Source organism: Muscardinus avellanarius, assembly GCF_963383645.1.
Source record: "Muscardinus avellanarius genome assembly, chromosome: 11".
NCBI lineage: Eukaryota > Metazoa > Chordata > Mammalia > Rodentia > Gliridae > Muscardinus > Muscardinus avellanarius.
Genome location: NC_137797.1, coordinates 98,603,527 through 98,621,244, shown reverse-complemented (window position 1 = coordinate 98,621,244; position 17,718 = coordinate 98,603,527). Strand labels below are relative to the sequence as shown.

Sequence of the window (17,718 nt, the reverse complement as noted above, 5' to 3'; positions counted from 1 at the left end):
AAAAATCAACAAGATCGAAAAGTCTGTTGTTTTTGCCTGTGTCTTGTCTCCATTTTGGTTTTGAATTCAAATTTCATTTCATTTTATATTTTTTAAGTTGGAACCATTTGGGTTAACATGCAAATTTATGCAAGCACCAGAAGAGAAGAATGTAGTGTTTGTGAGCCCAAAATACTAGCAATTTTTTCCTTAAAAGTCAGAACTCAACCAAGAAAAAGAGAGAACACCTCTCAGTTATTTTTTTTCTCTAGACAAAGAGCCAGACCAAGACCACCAATTATTCAGGGAAATAATGAATTCTTTCTTAGGAAAGACTAAGTATTATAGCCACCCTCATCATACAACAGGCATTCTGTATTCTCGCAGCTTCAGCAACCCTAGGCAACTTTCTTTCTCCACCCAAGAGCAATATACAATGAATAATTTTATGGAAATCACATGTAACTTTCATTGACCACTGACTCACTTAATTTTAATTCCATAGACAGGAATGACAAAGAGCTGGACTTGCATACATTGAGGCTGTGGTTCTAATATAAACACACACACACACACACACACACACACACACACACACACACACATATATATATATATATATATTAGGTCAAATAACTTTCAGGAACCATGAATAATTAAAAAACATCTGAATGCATTATGAATGATACATATGTTTATGTTTTAGCATTCAACATCTATTTTCATTACACTGTTGAGTCTGCAAAGCTCAAAGCATTTAATCTCTTATGAGCACTGGTAGGAAATGACCTTCTCAATGAGCAGCATTGGATAAAATGGCCTAAAATTTGATTGTCAGGATTGTTCTTGTGTTCCTGCAGTTCCATTCATATTATGAATGCTTCTGTTCTTGTTGTAAATCTAGTCATTGGTAGCATATAATAGCGGGCACATGTTAGCTCTCTCTGAGGGGAGGGACACAGCTTTCACCTATAGGAAGAGTTGTGGCTAGTACTCACTGCATGACATGGCTCTGGGGTACCATGTGTGTGGCATGTTTAGAAAAGGCACCTCTTTCTAGGGACAGACAAGAATTCAGGATTAAAGTCTATTTTTTGAGGTTTTTTTTTTTAATTCTAGATCTTAGTTCTCTATCAGAGGAGTAGCTGGGAAAGATGTTCTCTCATTCTGTAGGCTCTTTCTTCAGACTCTTAATTGTTTCCCTTGCTATATAGAAGCTTTTTAATTTGATGCCATTCCATTTATTGATTCTTGGTTTTATTTCCTGAGCTTAAGGGGTCTTGTTCAGGAAGTTTCCATCAGTGCATATATGTTAGAGAGTTTGTCTTATATTTTTTTCTAGTAATTGCAAAATTTTTGGTTTAATTTCTAGGTTTTTGATCCATCTTGAATTTACTTTTGTGCAGGGTAAAAAACTAAGGTCTAATTTAATTCTTCTACACATGGATATTCCATTTTTCCCAGTTTCAGTTGTTGAAAAGGCTATCTTCTTAACAGCAAAACAAACAAATATACAAAAAACTCCACAAGTAACCCCATTAAAAATGGGCATTTGAACTGGATAGACACTTCTCAAAGGAAGAAATACAAATGGTCAACAAGTTCATGAAAAAATGTCCAAAATCATTATCAATAAGGAAGTACAAATCAAAACTACAATGAGATTTCATCTAATTCCCGTTAGAATGACAATCATCAAGAAAACAAACAATAATAAATGTTGGTGAGGATGTAGAGTAATGGGGACTCATACACTGTCGATGGGATTGTAAATTGATACAATCACCATGAAATCAGTATAAAGTTTCCTCAAAAGAGTAGGAATGAAACCACCATATGACTTAGCTATATTACTCCTCAGCAGCTCTTCAAAATTAAAGTTAAAATACTGTAGTAATACATGCATATCCCCAGGTTCATATACTCACATTTATAACAGCACAATTCACAATAGCCAAATTATGGAACCAACCTAGGTGTCGGTCAACAGATGAATGAATAAAGAAAATGTGGTATATATACACAGTGGAAAGTTACTCAGCCCTAAAGAACAACAAAATGTGTCATTAGCAGGACAGTGGATGGAGCTTGAGAATATTTTGCTATGAGATCAGCCGGTCCTGGAAAGTCATGGCTTGTATGTTTTCTCTCATATCTGGAAGCCAGAGAGAAACTAGGAAATAAATGGCACTTCAGTCAAATGAAGAGAGACCAGTAGAACGGTAGAAGGTGACTGAGGGGGAAGGGGAGAGGAAAAGCCAGGCTTTAGGAAGGAAGCAGCTCAAATAATGTTGCGTCTCTACAGGACACAGTGGTATCACTTCCAACGTCATTGTCATGTGTGGGGAGGGAGGAGGGAGAGATGGGGGTGAGAGAGTAAAGGCACCAAGTGCTGTGTGCCCGTATGGATGTATTGCTCTGAATCGCACTATGACGTATAGTTACAGTGGCTGATCAGAGTATATAAAAAAGAATATAAGTTTAGCTGATGGTTTTGAATACTTGCTTAGCCTAGAGAGTCACCTTAATTTTGCATTCACTGTAACCCTGAGACTTCATATTCCTTATTCCTTCCTTTCTTGCTTTCCTTTCTGTCAAATGATAAAAGGCTACCATCTATTGAGGACCAGAGCGGTCCTGGCAACTTCCTCAATACCACACCAGGAGCTGTGGGAGCTGGTAATCAAATCCAGCTCTACTTAATTTCCAAGTCCCATTGTGTAATATCTTTTTAACTCTGAAGATATTAAGTCCATTTATGCTTTAAACATTTTATTGAGATTTAATTTGACTCTAAAATTTATCCAATTAAAGTAGACAATTCAGTGTTTTTTAGTGTAATCACAGATTTGTGCAACTGTCCCCACAAAGTTTAAAACATTTTTATCACCATTCCCTTCCCAAGAAATTCTGTACCAAATAGTGGCTAAGACCTTGGCAGCAATTAATCTACTTTTTGTCACTGTAGATTTGTCTATTCTGGATATTTATAAATATAATCATGGAATCATTTAATGTATGGTTTTTATCTTTTTTTTTACTTAGGAAAGTTTCTAAAAAATTATCCAAGTCATAGCACATATCAGTACTTCATTCTTTTTACTGCCTAGTAATATTCCATTATTTTGAATTTGCTTCACTTTATTCGTCAGCTGATGGATATTTGAGCGATCTCTATTTTTTGGTTGTTATAAGTAGTGCTGCTATGAACATCTGTGTATGACTTTTGTTTGTCTATATGTTTTCATTCTTTTGGTTATATGCCTAAGATTAGAATTGCTGGGTCATATGTTAAGTCTAATTTTAACATTTTTTTTTTTTGCAGTACTGGGGATGTAACCCAGGGCCATTCTACCTCTGAGCTACACCCCCAGCCATATTTTTTATCTTTGTATTTTGAAACAGGGTCTCACTAAATTGAAAAAGGCTCATTAAGTAGCTGAGGCTGTCCTCAAACCCTGATTCTCCTATCTCAGCCTCCCAAATGCTGTCATTACAAGCATGCGCCACCACGCCCAGCTTAATTTTAACATTTTGAAGAACCATCAAAAGTGGATGTACTGCTCTCTATTTCATATCTCTACTTCCTGACCCATACTTCTTACCTTTGTTTTTAATTTTATTTATTCTAGCAATGGGAAGTGGTATTCATTGTGATTAGTTTTAATTTTCTTAATGACCAATGATATTGAGCTCTTTTCATATGCTTATTGTCTATTTTATGTATTCTGTAGAAAAATATCCAATTGAGCCCTTTGCCCATTTAAAAAATTGTGTTAAATCCAGGTGTGATGGCACATGCTTGTAATCCCCATATTTGGGAAGCTGAGACAGGAGGATCACAGGTTCATGACCATTTGCAGCTACTGAGTGAGGCCCTCCACAGCTTAGTGAGACCCTGTTTGAAAAATAAAAAGTAAAAATAGGCTCCCTTCCTAATTATCTTGACACTTACGGAATTCTCAGTATGTGCAAGGCTTCACAAGTATTATTTCATTGAAGTCTCAAAGCTACTCTGATTCACAATTCACGGAAAGGAATACTGAGACTTAGAGAGAGAAGTCATTTACTTGGTATAATATGTTTCAGAAACAGTGTGTGTCAGGCAACCTGACTCGAGAGCAGTGCTTTTGACCTTGAGTTCCTGGGTCTCTCTAGTATTTCCTTACACAGAACTTCACACCTAAATGGTCATGCCTGGTTATTCTTTCCTAAACTGAAGTCAGACAGGACTGTGGGATTTGTTAGAAGACAGGTAAGAAACAAACTTGCTACCCTGTTAGTGGTTTTGTATAAATTTAGGTGAAGTGAGGCTCTGTTTCCACTGAGGACAAAAGTGGGTTAAATTAACTCACTTTATAGCAAGAGGGTCAACAGATAGTAGAGGAAATTCAGAAATATAAACACACACACACACACACACACACACACACACACACACACACACACACACACAGAGTGTTTCCCAGAAAATAGAGTCTGGAACTTTTAGTAAAAGAATAGGCTGCCTTTTTTTCCCCCCCTTTGGGTCAGATGGAACTTTTCCTGAAATAGTCTATCCTGGATAGGTTAGAAGGTTTTCTCCAATTTTATTATAGAAGGCAAGCTTTTTTTTTCCTGTTCGCACAAGATAGTGGAGCTCTAAGGAAAGATGCTAATTGTGGCAGGACTGAGTAGTAGAGCTGGTCTTTACTGCTTATCCTTCTGACGTAGCTCCTACTTCTAGCCCATGTCTCCTTTTCTTTCTTAAACCTTGAATTAACTAAAGTACACTCATAAAGCAAAGCACAGTCTATGAAGAGCAGTAGAAGGGAAGATGATATGAACTAGTTATAAAGGTATTAAAAGAAGGGGTGTTCAGGCAAAGGGGGTTAGTAAGATTAGCCGTGATGGAGAGTGGCTTTCACTCTTAGAACTGGAAGGATAAGAAGAGAGGTGGGATTCTCAGAACTCAGGAGCCAGGACTCACCCAACGGTAGCTAGAATCCTGGAGGGGGAGCACTTCTGGGGATAGCCTCCAAAGTGCGTAAAAAGTAGGGGAGCGATCCCTCAAATTTCCCCTTCCTATCTTCCAGCTTCCCATCTGCATCTCCCATTGGCCAACTGTAACCAAAAGTTAGCTTACTAGTTATTCTGGGAAATATGGCTTTCAGGGGTCAGTACCCTGCATCACAGAGTGGAGGAAGGAAGGGTAGTGAGTGAATCTGAGAGTATCTGGCAGAGGACTGGCACAGAAGTTCAGCCAACACATGAGACTAATGGTAGAACCTCCTAGTCACAGACCACATACAAACTAAGTCCCTGCTTTGGAGAACTGAAAGGCTGTTGGGGAAGAGAGATAAAAATTTGGAGAAAATCACAAGAATGCTCATCATTGACATCACAAATGAATGCATGCATGATCAGTTGTTCAGACCATTTTTGAGCTGTTGAACTTGAGAGTACTTGTGTGAATGAGGTGGAGACAGAGGGGGAGAGGGGGAGATGGAGCCTTTGGAATGACACAGGTAGAATCAGATAAAACAAGAAAGGAGGGAAACTATGCTCTTTGTGTCAAGATCCAAGAGCATGAAGCAAACTGGGGGAGGGGGTGGAAAATGTGGGTCTTAAAAGAGACTTCCCCTATAAAACATTTCACTAAAAGGACTTTAAAACAAAATCCTTTTTAACTAGTCCCAGGGGTTACCTCATGGAACATGTTGTCACCCAAATATTTGACCCAGCACAGATGCAGACAGAAGTCCTCCCACCTCTGCCTGGTGCTGCCTGCGATGCTCCACCTAATGAATGTTTTATGGGGAACACTGAAGCGAGGGGGAGCCTGTGCCAAGAGGAGGCCTGTGGATAGATGGGTGTTAATTTACTGCTCAGCGCACCACCCTGGGGACAATTATTTCAAAAGAAAACCCATCTAAAATTAAGGCATTGAAACATTTACGACAGATGCCTCTGGCAGGCACGACAAACAGACATGTGGAGTAAATTATGCATAAGTGTGCGGCCTGTGCGGCCTTTGCTGGGGTTGGGACAATAGCGACTGGATGAGCAACTGTCAGAGTATATAGGAGAGAAGGGAGGCCCAAGGAGCAGGATGGTGGGTGTTGAATGATGCTCTTACCTGGGCCAAGGAGGATATGGTCCAGGCTCTCCAGGAAGGCCCTCTGTGGTTCATCAGAGTATTTTGTAAAGCAGTGTTTCTTTGGTCTCTCTTGTGAAGGCACTAAATGACTTAATTCTCACTTGGGGATGAAAACTAAAAAGAGTCTAAGTCATTTGGGCTCTTCTTAGGGGTCAAGAAGGTTGCTCATCGGCAAAGAAAAATACTGGGGCACAGAAAGGGACTCAGTAGAGGTGAGGCTGGAGCCTGGTTCTGCTGCTGAAATCTTTTTACTTGCACCTGTGCCTAAAGTCTGTAACCAGTTATCCCTCAGATCTGAGTGTTTCTAGAGTGCTCACTGTTAAGGGCTGAGTTATTGTTGGGGACATTCCGAGTTGTTTGGGACCTGCGCTCTCTTCTACCCTGCTACCCAAATTGAGGAATGAATGCAGGAGAGAACCCTGGCTCTAGCCCAAGCCCAAGGACGTTGGGAAGGTATCGGGTTCCTTGGTGCTGAAATCAGTCCCTGAGCCCATTTGATAAGGGAGGGCAGCCTGAGGATTAGTTTGGCTCTGAAATCTTTGTTTCAAAGGCATTTATCTTTGCTCTGTTTGAGTTTCTCATATTTGGTAATAAGGCCAAGAAAACAGTGTCACTTCCTGGCTGAAAAATAGCTTACAAATTAGAATTGTTACTGAAGGCTGCCTCCTGACAATTTTATGTACTACCACTTTTTAAAAAATTACTTTTGCTTTTAAATGATTGTTTATGGCCCTGAATTCTCTTCCCTCTCTGTCTCCCCTCCCCCTCTCCTCTCTCTCTCTCTCACTCACTCTCCCAACCGATGACTCCCTCTCTCTGCCATTTCTCATAGAGTAGCTTCCATTTCTCATCTTGTTCCCATCGCCACTGAGGCAATTCCAAACAAGAGAAATAGGTGTGCAAAAGAAGAGAGAAATGGGTGGGATCAGGGAATTGAGGTGGGGAGGCCCTGTTAGATTACTGGATGGGCATGCCTTCCTAGGAGACCTGGAGGACCTGAATTTGGAGTTGGCGTCTGTATCTCTTTTCCTCATCAGTGGAAACCAGCCACATAGTTCTATCTACATGAAATAAAGCCTGGGAAAAGTGGTCCTTGGCTAGTAGCCTCCAACCAGAGCTCCAGAACACCAAAGAAACATTCTCTGCCACAGCATGGAAGTGTGATGGGAGTAGGTAGTAGCATGTGAGGCTTAGACTCTGGGAAGATGGTAGGCGGGGTCAAGTTTGTGAGAATCTACAGGTAAATGTCTGTAGGAATCTTAGTGGGTGACAAGCACTCATGCGCTGGCCCCACAAGTGCCCCAGCTGGCTCTTCCAGTAGTTAAGTCTCCTTCTTTGGAGCTAGGGACTGATGAACACTCTTGGAACAGAATTTTTTTTTTTTTCACATTGCATTGTAGGTAAAGTTTTTGCATGTGGGTGCGTTAAAATTTTTATAGTTCTGTCTTATGATAACTTAAGTAATATATGTAAACGTTAGGCCAGGCGTGGTGGTGCACACTTGTAATCCCCGTGCTTGGGAGGTGGAGACGGGAGGATCGCGCAGGTTCGAAGCCAGCCGCGCTGGCTTAGGAGACCCTGTTTCCAAAAATAAAATAGGTCTGGGAGTGTAGCCCAGGAGGTAGAAGGGCTTCCAGGAACCCCAGTACCATCAAAAAAATATATATGTGTGTGTGTGTGTGTGTGTGTGTGTGTGTGTGTGTGTGGTGTGTATGTATGTATGTATGTATGTTTTTCTTGAAAAAATTCCTGACAACAGAGATAAAGTGAAAGTCTCCCTGAACTTCATCTTTTTCAAATATCATTTGTCTCCAGAAGTAACCACAGTTATCAATTTGGTTTGGATCCTCCAAGACTTTTTCTTAGGGATTTTTATTTTATTTTATTTTATTTATTTTTGTAGTACTGGGGATTGAACCCAAGGGCATTCTACCTCCGAGCTCCACCCCCAGCCCTATTTTTTATTCTTTAGTTTGAAACAGGGTCTCACTCAGTTGCAGAGGGCCTCACGAAGTAGCTGAGGCTGGCCATGGACCTACAGTCCTCCTGTCTTAGCCTCCCAAGTACTGGGATTACAAGTGTGTGCCACCATGCCTGGCTATCTTTCAAGACTTTTTCTTAGGCATTTTTATCATGTGTAAATTGATATTTGCTTTGATTATGGGTTAATTTACACATACAGAAGAAAGTCACAGACAGATAAGTTCATCAAACCATGGTTCCTAAACTGTGCCCCAGGGCACCCTAGGATATCATAGTGAATTCACGGAAGTGGTACTAGTTTTTGAATACCTTTGAGGGGAGCCCAGCAATACCTGAGATCATTTAGGCACCACACAGCATGACTTGAGCAGTGTCAGCGTGGTGAGCACTGTACGTCTGTCATTGTCACATCTCACATGCCACTCACTGACGCTGAGTTTACATGATTGAAGCACAGGAACTACACAAGATAATTGTGCATCTGGAAGCATCACTGGTAGCCAATGCAGTCACAAAGTCCAGAACCTGGGGCGTGTCCAACAGGTGCACACATCCTATCAGTAAGTCAGTGAGGTTAAAAATGAAGTAGCCAGCCGGGCGTGGTGGTGCACGCTTGTAATCCCTGCGCTTGGGAGGCAGAGACAGGAGGATCGCGCAGGTTCGAAGCCAGCCGCGCGCGCTGGCTTAGGAGACCCTGTTTCCAAATAAAAATGTAAAAATAGGTCTGGGAGTGTAGCCTGGAGGTAGAAGGGTTTCCAGGAACCCCAGTACCACCAAAAAAAAAAAAAAAAAAAAAAAAAAAAAAAAAAAAAAAAAAAGAAGTAGCTGGGTGTGGTGGCCACGGCCACACTTCTAATCCCTGCACTTGGGAGGCTGAGACAGGAGGATCGCACAGGTTCAAAGCCAGCCTCAGCTACTGAATGAGGCTCTCAGCAACTTAGTGAGACCTTGTTTCCAAATAAAGTATAAAATAGGTCTGGTAGTATAGCCTAGTGGTAGAAAGCCTCTAGGTTCCACCCCCCAGTACCACCAAAAATAAATAAATAAATAAAAATAAAAATAAATAAATAAAGATGAAGTAAATATTTATATTAGTGTATATTTTCTCCCATGGTAAATAAGTTAAGACATTAAATCTTATTAAACTATTTGAACTTAACTCGATGAAACTTAAACAGAACTGTTAAGTCAGCCTGCCTGCCTGCCTTCCTTTTTCTATTTATTTTTCCCCCTTTTTTGTGGTGCTGGGGATTAAACTCAGGGATATCCTATCTCCAAATCCTTTTTATTTTAAAACAGGATCTCACTAAGTTGCTGAGGCTGACCTTGAACTTGTGATAATCTTGTCCTGGCTTTCTAAGTACTGGGACTACAGGCATGCTATACAATGCCTGGCTTGTTAAGATTTCTTTTTAGCCTAGGGGTATGTTCTCTTTCTATATTTGTCTTCTCTCTTTATGTAGGTGTCTGTGTGTGTGTGTGTGTGTGTGTGTGTGTGTGTGTGTGTGTGTGTGTGTTTGTGTGCATGAGGGGGAGAGAGAGAAAGAGGGAAAGAGAAGAAGGAGAAGGAAAAAAAGAAGAAGAAGAGAGGAGAGAGAAGGAGAAGGAAAGAAAGAGAGTGCGTGCACTGAAGATTTTTGGTCATGGAGGTCATGGACATCTTTTTAAATCCTTAGGACACTGCTTTCCATATAGTCTCCAGGGTGGCTTGAGTTTCATGGAGAAGGATGCCAGATGCCAGAGAAGCATAGAATGTATCCATAAACATCTCCCCGCATGGAGTGTGTGAATTACTCTTCCAAGTAGAGACTCCTCGGGTGGCCTGGGCCATCACATGGAGGGCTCTGGCCCTCTTCAACTGACAGCCCATTCTCAGCATCAGAAGCTCTGGCTAAAATAAGACCTTCAACTCTGCTCACTGTATACATTTCTACTGGCCTGGGTCTAAATTAAGAAGTTACAAATAAGGAGTGCTCTGAGCCCCGAGTTATGGAGGAGAAGCTAGAGAGAGACAGGCAGCCCATGAAATGAGAGATAGCAGGAGAGCAGCACGTCTTGTCTTGGAGCTGAGGCTGGGTACCTTCAAGAAGACATTTCAAATCAGACCCTCACAGCTTCTCAAGAAACACAAGACCCAAATATGCTCAATGACTGGGGATGCTGGAACAGTGCACTTGCTTAGTAGAGCCAGCACATACCATCGGAGGTGTGGCGTCTGCCACTACTGACTTGCCATTTGGACTTTTCTTATGGCAGTTGAAGTGATTTTCCCGTATATGGCCTGAAACATGTAGATTAAATTCATCTTTTGTTGTCAGGGCCAAGATCGGTATTTGGCTCCCCAAAATTTACTGGAAGCACACACACACAAACCCTTCAGGTTATCTTCTCTCTTCTCTCTCTCTCTCTCTCTCTCTCTCTCTCTCTCTCTCTCTCTCCTCTCCCCTCTCCCCTCTCCCCTCTCCCCTCTCCCCTCTCTCTTTTCTTCTTCTCTTCCCTTCCTCTCCCCCTCCCCCTCTCCCTCCCCTCCCCTCCCCTCCCCTCCCCTTCTCTTCTCTTCTCTTCTCTTCTCTTCTCTTCTCTTCTCTTCTCTTCTCTTCTCTTCTTTCTCTTCTTTCTCTTCTCTACTCTCTCTCCACCAGAAACCCAAGAGTGTTGATGTTGAAAAGATTCCTCTGGAGTCAAAAGGTAGTTTTTGGTTCTCAGTGCGTTTTGATATATATATATTTACATGATGGTCAAAATTGGATTGTCCTTTCAAGGATGGGAAAGCATGGGCCTGGAGAACATGCCCTTCTGGCAATTATTCAAGCTAGAGGAGGTTGCAGGAACTTTCTCTCCATAGCTGCCATGCCCTGCTTAGCCAGGTTCTAGCTGGCGAGAAACAAGCCTGTCACCTAAAGCACCTGCAGCCCCATCGCTGGTTGACTTCGTTCCTTCTGAGCATTATTTCAACTTTCACAAAGAATAGAGAACTAGGAAGGAATAGGGGAAAGTCCTTAGTTTAACTCTTCCAGATCATTGCCTCCCTGAGCCAATGATTCAAGCACAGAATTGATTTAGGAGATGGAAACCCCCAAAATGGAGTGAGGCAGGGAGATGGGAAGGCAGCCAGCCATGGCGCCTGGCCAGCCAGGTTGCACCGTGGGCAACTACAACTGGGTTTCAACCAGAGTTCTGAGAGCTAATGCAGACCATGTGCTTTAGAGTTTCTCTGCCTTAGGGGTGGGTGTCTTTGTTTTCTGCAGCTATAACAGAAGACCTTAGACTTGGTAATTTATGAACAGCAGAAAGTTATTTCTCCCAGTCCTGGAGGCTGCAAATTCAAGACCAAGGTGCCAGCAGACCTGACATCATAAAGGCCTGCTCTTGGCAGCCAAGATGGTAGCTTATTCCTGGGTTCTGCTCCCTGGAACCTCGTTTATAAGAAAGCACTAATCCATTCCTGAGAGTGGGGCTCTCATGACAAACACTTCCCCAAAGGCCTCACCTCTTGCTACTGCCATGTGGGGGTTTAAGTTCCAGCATGAATTTGGGAGGGACACATACACGAGCACACACACGCACACATATGCACACACAAGTAGCAATGAGAGATCTGGGTCTATACCAGCTCCTATCATTCATTCTCTACTGAGAGCAGCTCCAGGTGGGAGTGTGAGTACAACTGTGTGTGTGTGAGAGGGAGAGGGAGAGGGAGAGGGAGAGGGAGAGAGGGAGAGAGGGAGAGAGGGAGAGAGAGAGAGAGAGAGAGAGAGAGAGAGAGAGAGAGAGAGAGATCATGAGAGCACTCTCTTGAGCTTCTGGTCTGCCTTGAAGCATACACAGGGCATGGAGAGCTCAGACCATCAAAAAATCTTGGACAAGGCAATGCATATGCTTTTGGCAGTTTGAAGTTGGATCCAAATCGCAGTGCTAAGCATCTAAGGATTTGGGGCAGATGCTGAAAATACCAGGTGTCTCCAAGTCCTAAAGTGCATGCGTCAACAGGTAGTGAGAGAATCCAAGATCTAGGAGTTTAGCAGAGGTGCACCAGTTTAGAGATGTGCACCAGTAGGCATCCTTATATATTGAAGAATATGTTTCAGAACCTGGAGCCCACTTACATTCATTCTCTTTCTGAAGTTATTACTATTTAAACACATTGGCTTTTAACATTCTTCATAAAATCAAATGTCAATATTACTAGAAATAGCAGCCTGAATCTCTGCAAACCTTAGGCTCACCTTACCCCCATTGCTGGACTCCCCATTTATTGATCATTTACTCTCCTCACCTCCCTGGAAAGAGATGTGTCCCTATAGCCCCCTATTATTTCAAAGGAGGTGACCCAAATGAGATTGTCACAAGTCCAGGCTGCTAACTGTTCCTGGGTTATATCTTTGGACTTGGATTCAAGTAGTTGATTTAATCCATAATATTCCCAATAACACACCATCCATTTCTCTCTTTCACTTTTTTAAAACATTTCAAGTCAGATCAATAAGTATGTTTTATAGTTCTAGAGCAGAGGCAACATTCTGAAGGTCCCAACAAACCAAGTATGTATGCCCCCCCCAAAAAAAAACAAAAAGAAAAAGTAATGGTGAGAAGTAGGAAAGGAACTTTAATCAGTAGAGCATAATCAAGAAGGCAAAGTGAAACCCAGCATCTCAAGCCTGTCTTCGTGGTGCTGACAAGAGCTGGAGGTGAACATAGAAGAAGACCGGGGCAGGGGCGAGAGGCGTGCAGTGTGGGCTGCAGTGTGGGCTGGTTGATCGTTTTCTCATTCTGGTTCTGTGAGGTGGATCCAGAGAAGCCCTCATGACTTGAGGGGGGCTCTCAGGATGCAGGATATTTATTCATCTAATCTGTGATCCTGGAAGGGGCATAACAGGAGGCTTCTAAGCACAAGTCCAGGGGTAAAATGCTGTAAAAGCTGAGTTGACTATCCCTGCAAATCTTGGCTCAGTCTTGAAGGGGGGATGAAATAGGTTTGGTAACTTCAAGGCTAATAAACCTTGTATTATCAGTTTTTAGATGAATATTCCTTAAATGGTTCACATGCCTAAGTGCAGAGCTGAGCAGGTACCCTGACCCAAGGGTTAAGATGACAAAGGAGACAGATATGAAATGAAGGCAGAGATACCAAGCTTTATCTTGCAAGCCTAAGAAAAGAGTCTCTGATTTTTACCAAGACAGCTGCTCTCAGTCCTTGTTAAACTAGGCTACCACTTGCTATGAAATATTGCTGTTCCAGGCAGGTCAGATCTTAAGTTCAAGGTGAAATGTACACTGTAAACAGGGTCAGTGGAGGTGCTAACTCCAAGAAATAGGTCTCATCAAGGGGGAGATACTAGCTGGGCGTGGTGATGCATGCTTGTAATCCCTGCACTTGGGAGGCGGAGACAGGAGAATCGCCCAGGTTCGAAGCCAGCCTCCCTGGCTTAAGAGACCCTGTTTCCAAATAAAAATATAAAAATGGGTCTGGGAGTGTAGACTGGAGGTAGAAAGGTTTCCAGGAACCCCAACACCACCACCAAAAAAAAAAAAGGGGGGGGGGGAGATACTAAGACGGCATTAAGTTAGTTACATGTCTTTTCCAGTAGTCAAGTTTTAGGGATTGGAGCAGCGTGATTCAGGGAAGAAGGCTATCATTGACTTAACTGGGATTCTACATTGGTAATCTCTTTATATCAAATCTCTCTGAAAGCTCCGTTGGGGCCTTTCTTATTTTTATTATCTTGGCTTTGGGTTGAAATCCCTGAGGTCTGATTGAGAAGAGCCCATCTGAAATGCAATTCCATGGGCTCTGGGCAGTTTGGACATTCCATTGTCTTCGACACATGACTGTTTGCTTGCCCTCCAACTGATAGGAGGTGGGGAAATAAAAATAATACCCCAGGCCTTGAGCAGTGTGGGAGGGCTCTGCACAATTCCCACGTACTCTTCACGCCTGTTGTTCCCACTGTCAGAAACTGGCTGCAGTGCTGCCTGCACCAAGTGCTGGACTTTGCCAAGGGACAGTTTTCCTAATCCACAGATTGTCCAAAGTCAATTCCTCATCTAGGAAGCTGGTGCTGTGGCCACACCCACAGTTTTCTGCATCATTAATGCATTGATGCACTGTCTAGGGCCTTTGAGCCTCTATTGGTTTCCATTGTACCTTTGGACCATCAATGTGACTGTGCTGAGACATATTCATAACCTTGGAGGAGCTAGGACCTAACCAGGGCCAAGAAATCCTCCCCATCAGTGGCCTGGAGTCCATCCACCTCTGGATGGATCCAGCCTCATGATTCCCTGGGAAGGCCAGGCGTGGCGAGGTTAAGTTGGCTTGTAGAGATTTGACATCCAATTCACTTTTATTATAACATTGCATGGTCTACCAGCCAACTTACATAAATTTTATCCAGGATTTTGGGCATCTGCATTGAATTTAGAGAATTTGTGGCAGGAAGTTTGCCCTGGAAATGTACTCAGCCGAATACTTCCACTCCTTAGCATGGAATGACTCCTATCCAAGAATTTCAGTGAGCTTGTCTATAAGCATGAATGAATTAATCCTCCTGACACCACTGTGCACTCTTAGCCAGCTGCATTATTTCAAGGGAAGTGACCAGCCCAGGGATCCATAGTGACTCATCAAAGCTTGTGCTTACAACCAGAGAGGCCGGACTTCAGGATGGATGGAGCTGGGGCCATTCTGGACCCTTCTCCTCCCAGGGTTTCAGTGTCAGGATGGGGTCAACAATTAGCACAGTAACTCTGGGGATCTGACCACTTTAACCAGGAATATATACATATACATATACATATACATATACATATACATATACATATACATATACATGTGTGTGTGTGTGTGTGTGTGTACTGGGGATGGAATCTAGGGGCATTCTATTTTTGAGCTACACCCCAGCCCTGTTTTTTATTCTTTATTTTTGGAAATAGGGTCTTATTGAGTTGCAAAGGGCCTCACTAAGTAGCTGAGGCTGTCCTCGAACCATGATCCTTTTGTCTCAGCCTCCCAAATGCTGGGATTACAAGCATGCACCACTATGCCTAGCAACCAGGACCATATTTAATTATTTAAATAACATTTTTTGATGTATAAAAGGAATATGTGTTCAGTGTAGAAAATTCTAAAAAAGAAAGCAAAATATAAGGGAGAAAAGAAAATCTGTCAGAGTGTGTGTGTGTGTGTGTGTGTGTGTGTGTGTGTGTGTGACTGGGGATTGAACTTAAGGGTATTCTACTACTGAGCTATACCCTAAGTCCTCTTTCTCTTTTTATTTTTTTTTTAATTTTGAATCAGGATCTTGCTAAGTTACCATGTGTGGGTTTTGAACCTGTGTTCCTCCTGTCTTAGCCATCCAGGTGCTAGAATTATAGGCATGTACCACCGCATCTGGTTCATCTATTATTTTTATTCCTTGAAAAACTATTGTAAACCTCTTTTTAATGTATATTGTTCATTGTTGAAAAAGCATACTAAATACTTAATTTTGTCTCATGATATTTTTACTTTGTTTCAGAATCTGAGTTCCCAATATTATTAGATGCTATTCATGAGTATAGACTATTTTTCTGTATGTGTGATACTGGGGATTGAACCTAGGGACATTCTACCTCCAAGCTATATTCCCAGTCCTAATTTTTATCCCTTATTTTGAAGATCTCACTAAGTTACGGAGAGCCTCACTAAGTAGCTAAGGCTGGCTGCAAACCTGTGATTCTCCTGTCTCAGCCTCCCAAGTACTGGGATTACAAGCATGCACCACCATGCCCAGCAAGTATGATCATTTTAATAATTGCATAATATTTCATCATATGGATATATTATAATTTTTATAGCCCTCACCCTGTGGTTGAACATGTGATGAATATACCTGTGCTTATAATTGGAGGGGGGATTTGGGGCTATTTCAAGAGAGTTTTTATCACTATGATAGATGACTAGAAGCCCAAGATCTTTTTTGATAATTTTTTAATTAGTGCTTAACAACTGTTTATGATAGCAAGATTCACAGTACACCTATATGAATATATAGTCGTATATGCACATAACATTATTTGGTCTGTCTTTTTTCCCCCTTCCCTTGCATGAAAATTAGGAGAGAGACCAGTACAATAGTGGAGAAGGCAAAGGAGGGAGGTATGAGAGGCCTAAGATCTCCATCCAGTTCTGGGGCTTCTAATGGTGCATACTTTTGTGCTTGGAGTGCAAGCGTATATAGACATGGCCTTGGCATGTGGCCGGTGCATGGAGGCAGCTTGCATGTAACTGCTTCTCTTACTGATGCTCCATTGTTCTCCATGAATGAAGGTGGGTGGGCTCCCTAGTCCATATCCGGGAACTCTCCCGCTGGGCTGGCCCGGGTGCACCCTCTGGAGAGAGCAGGAGACCTTTGCTCTCCTTGCATGTGTGATGGGGAGAACACGCTATGGAGCATAGGTGAGTCACTCTCTGAGGCATTGGGGGTCCGCTTCTGGCCAGAAAGCCACACATATCCCATCCTGGGAATGGGTGGGTCGCTTGTATCAAATCCTGGAACTTTCCACATCTTCCAACCCCATCACTAATGTGGAAAAATGGTTCTGGGGCAAGAAACGCATCGCAAGTGCTTCTCCACTGAAGATATTTCATCAGTTGAGCTAAGGCCAGGTTTTGGCAGGGGAGTCCATGGGACAAATTGTGAGCTGTGGTTTTCAGCTCCAAGGAAATGTTGTCCGGGTTGGTAAATGATCATCCAAAAGAGTATGAAACTCGCTTTGATAACTCGAACTTCTGGAAACAATTTAGAGGACAAGTAGGGTCAGTCTGATTTCCCAGAAAGGGAGTTTTTCTTGTTGGGATGCTGGTTTTTATTTTTTATTTTTTTCAGCCTCACAACATGTACACATAAACAGTGTTGGCCTATGGAAACTATTATTAATCCACAGGATAGCACTTTATAAATGTTTCAATATGCTGTTCTTTGCTTTGGTACCATTTTTCATTTCATAGTGAACTCTTTATCAGTGGTCATTTTATCTTTCTGTGGTACCTAGGGTGCCTTCACACCCTTTTGATGAATTATGAAAATGCTGTATTAACCTAAAACTGAGCTAAGCTTTGAACTTGAGATGCATTTCAGGATTTCTGTACCTCGTCCCAGTTGTATGTAGTTCAGGATCGTGGTTCTTAACTATTTCATACTGATTCTTCACTGGGTGCCTTTGAAATTTTTTAAAATGTAAATCTTTAAAATCAGAGCTAAAATAATTATAAAGGAATCTCAGTATAAAGGAAAATGAAAAAGGAAAAGGAGAACGAAGAGGAAGAAGAATAGGAGGAACAAAGAAGGACCGATGATTATTACTATTCATGGATAACAATAAGCACCATTTTAAAGTCTCTCAGTATCTTTTCGCCTTTATCCCACAAATGAAGTGTTCTCGGCTATATTGGGCTCTCTGGAGACCCAGGCAGGACACAGAGCTGGCAGTAGCACCAAGCTTCTCAGACCTGGTGCTTGGCTGATATTTCTTGGACTTGGTATATAATCTAACATGTCCTTAGCTCCAGTTAGAGGTCCCAGAACCATCCTCCTGGCTTATTCTGTCCTTGTTTAATCCAAGTTTGGATAATAGAA

At 42.2% G+C, this 17,718-nt stretch overlaps 1 protein-coding gene across 2 annotated transcripts in view; it reads left to right on the top strand.

The window, feature by feature from the left end:
• Positions 1-17,718, top strand: part of ANO2 (anoctamin 2) — a gene marked incomplete at both ends in the record, with an annotated part of 335,860 nt that overhangs the window by 172,117 nt on the left and 146,025 nt on the right. The window lies entirely within an intron of this gene.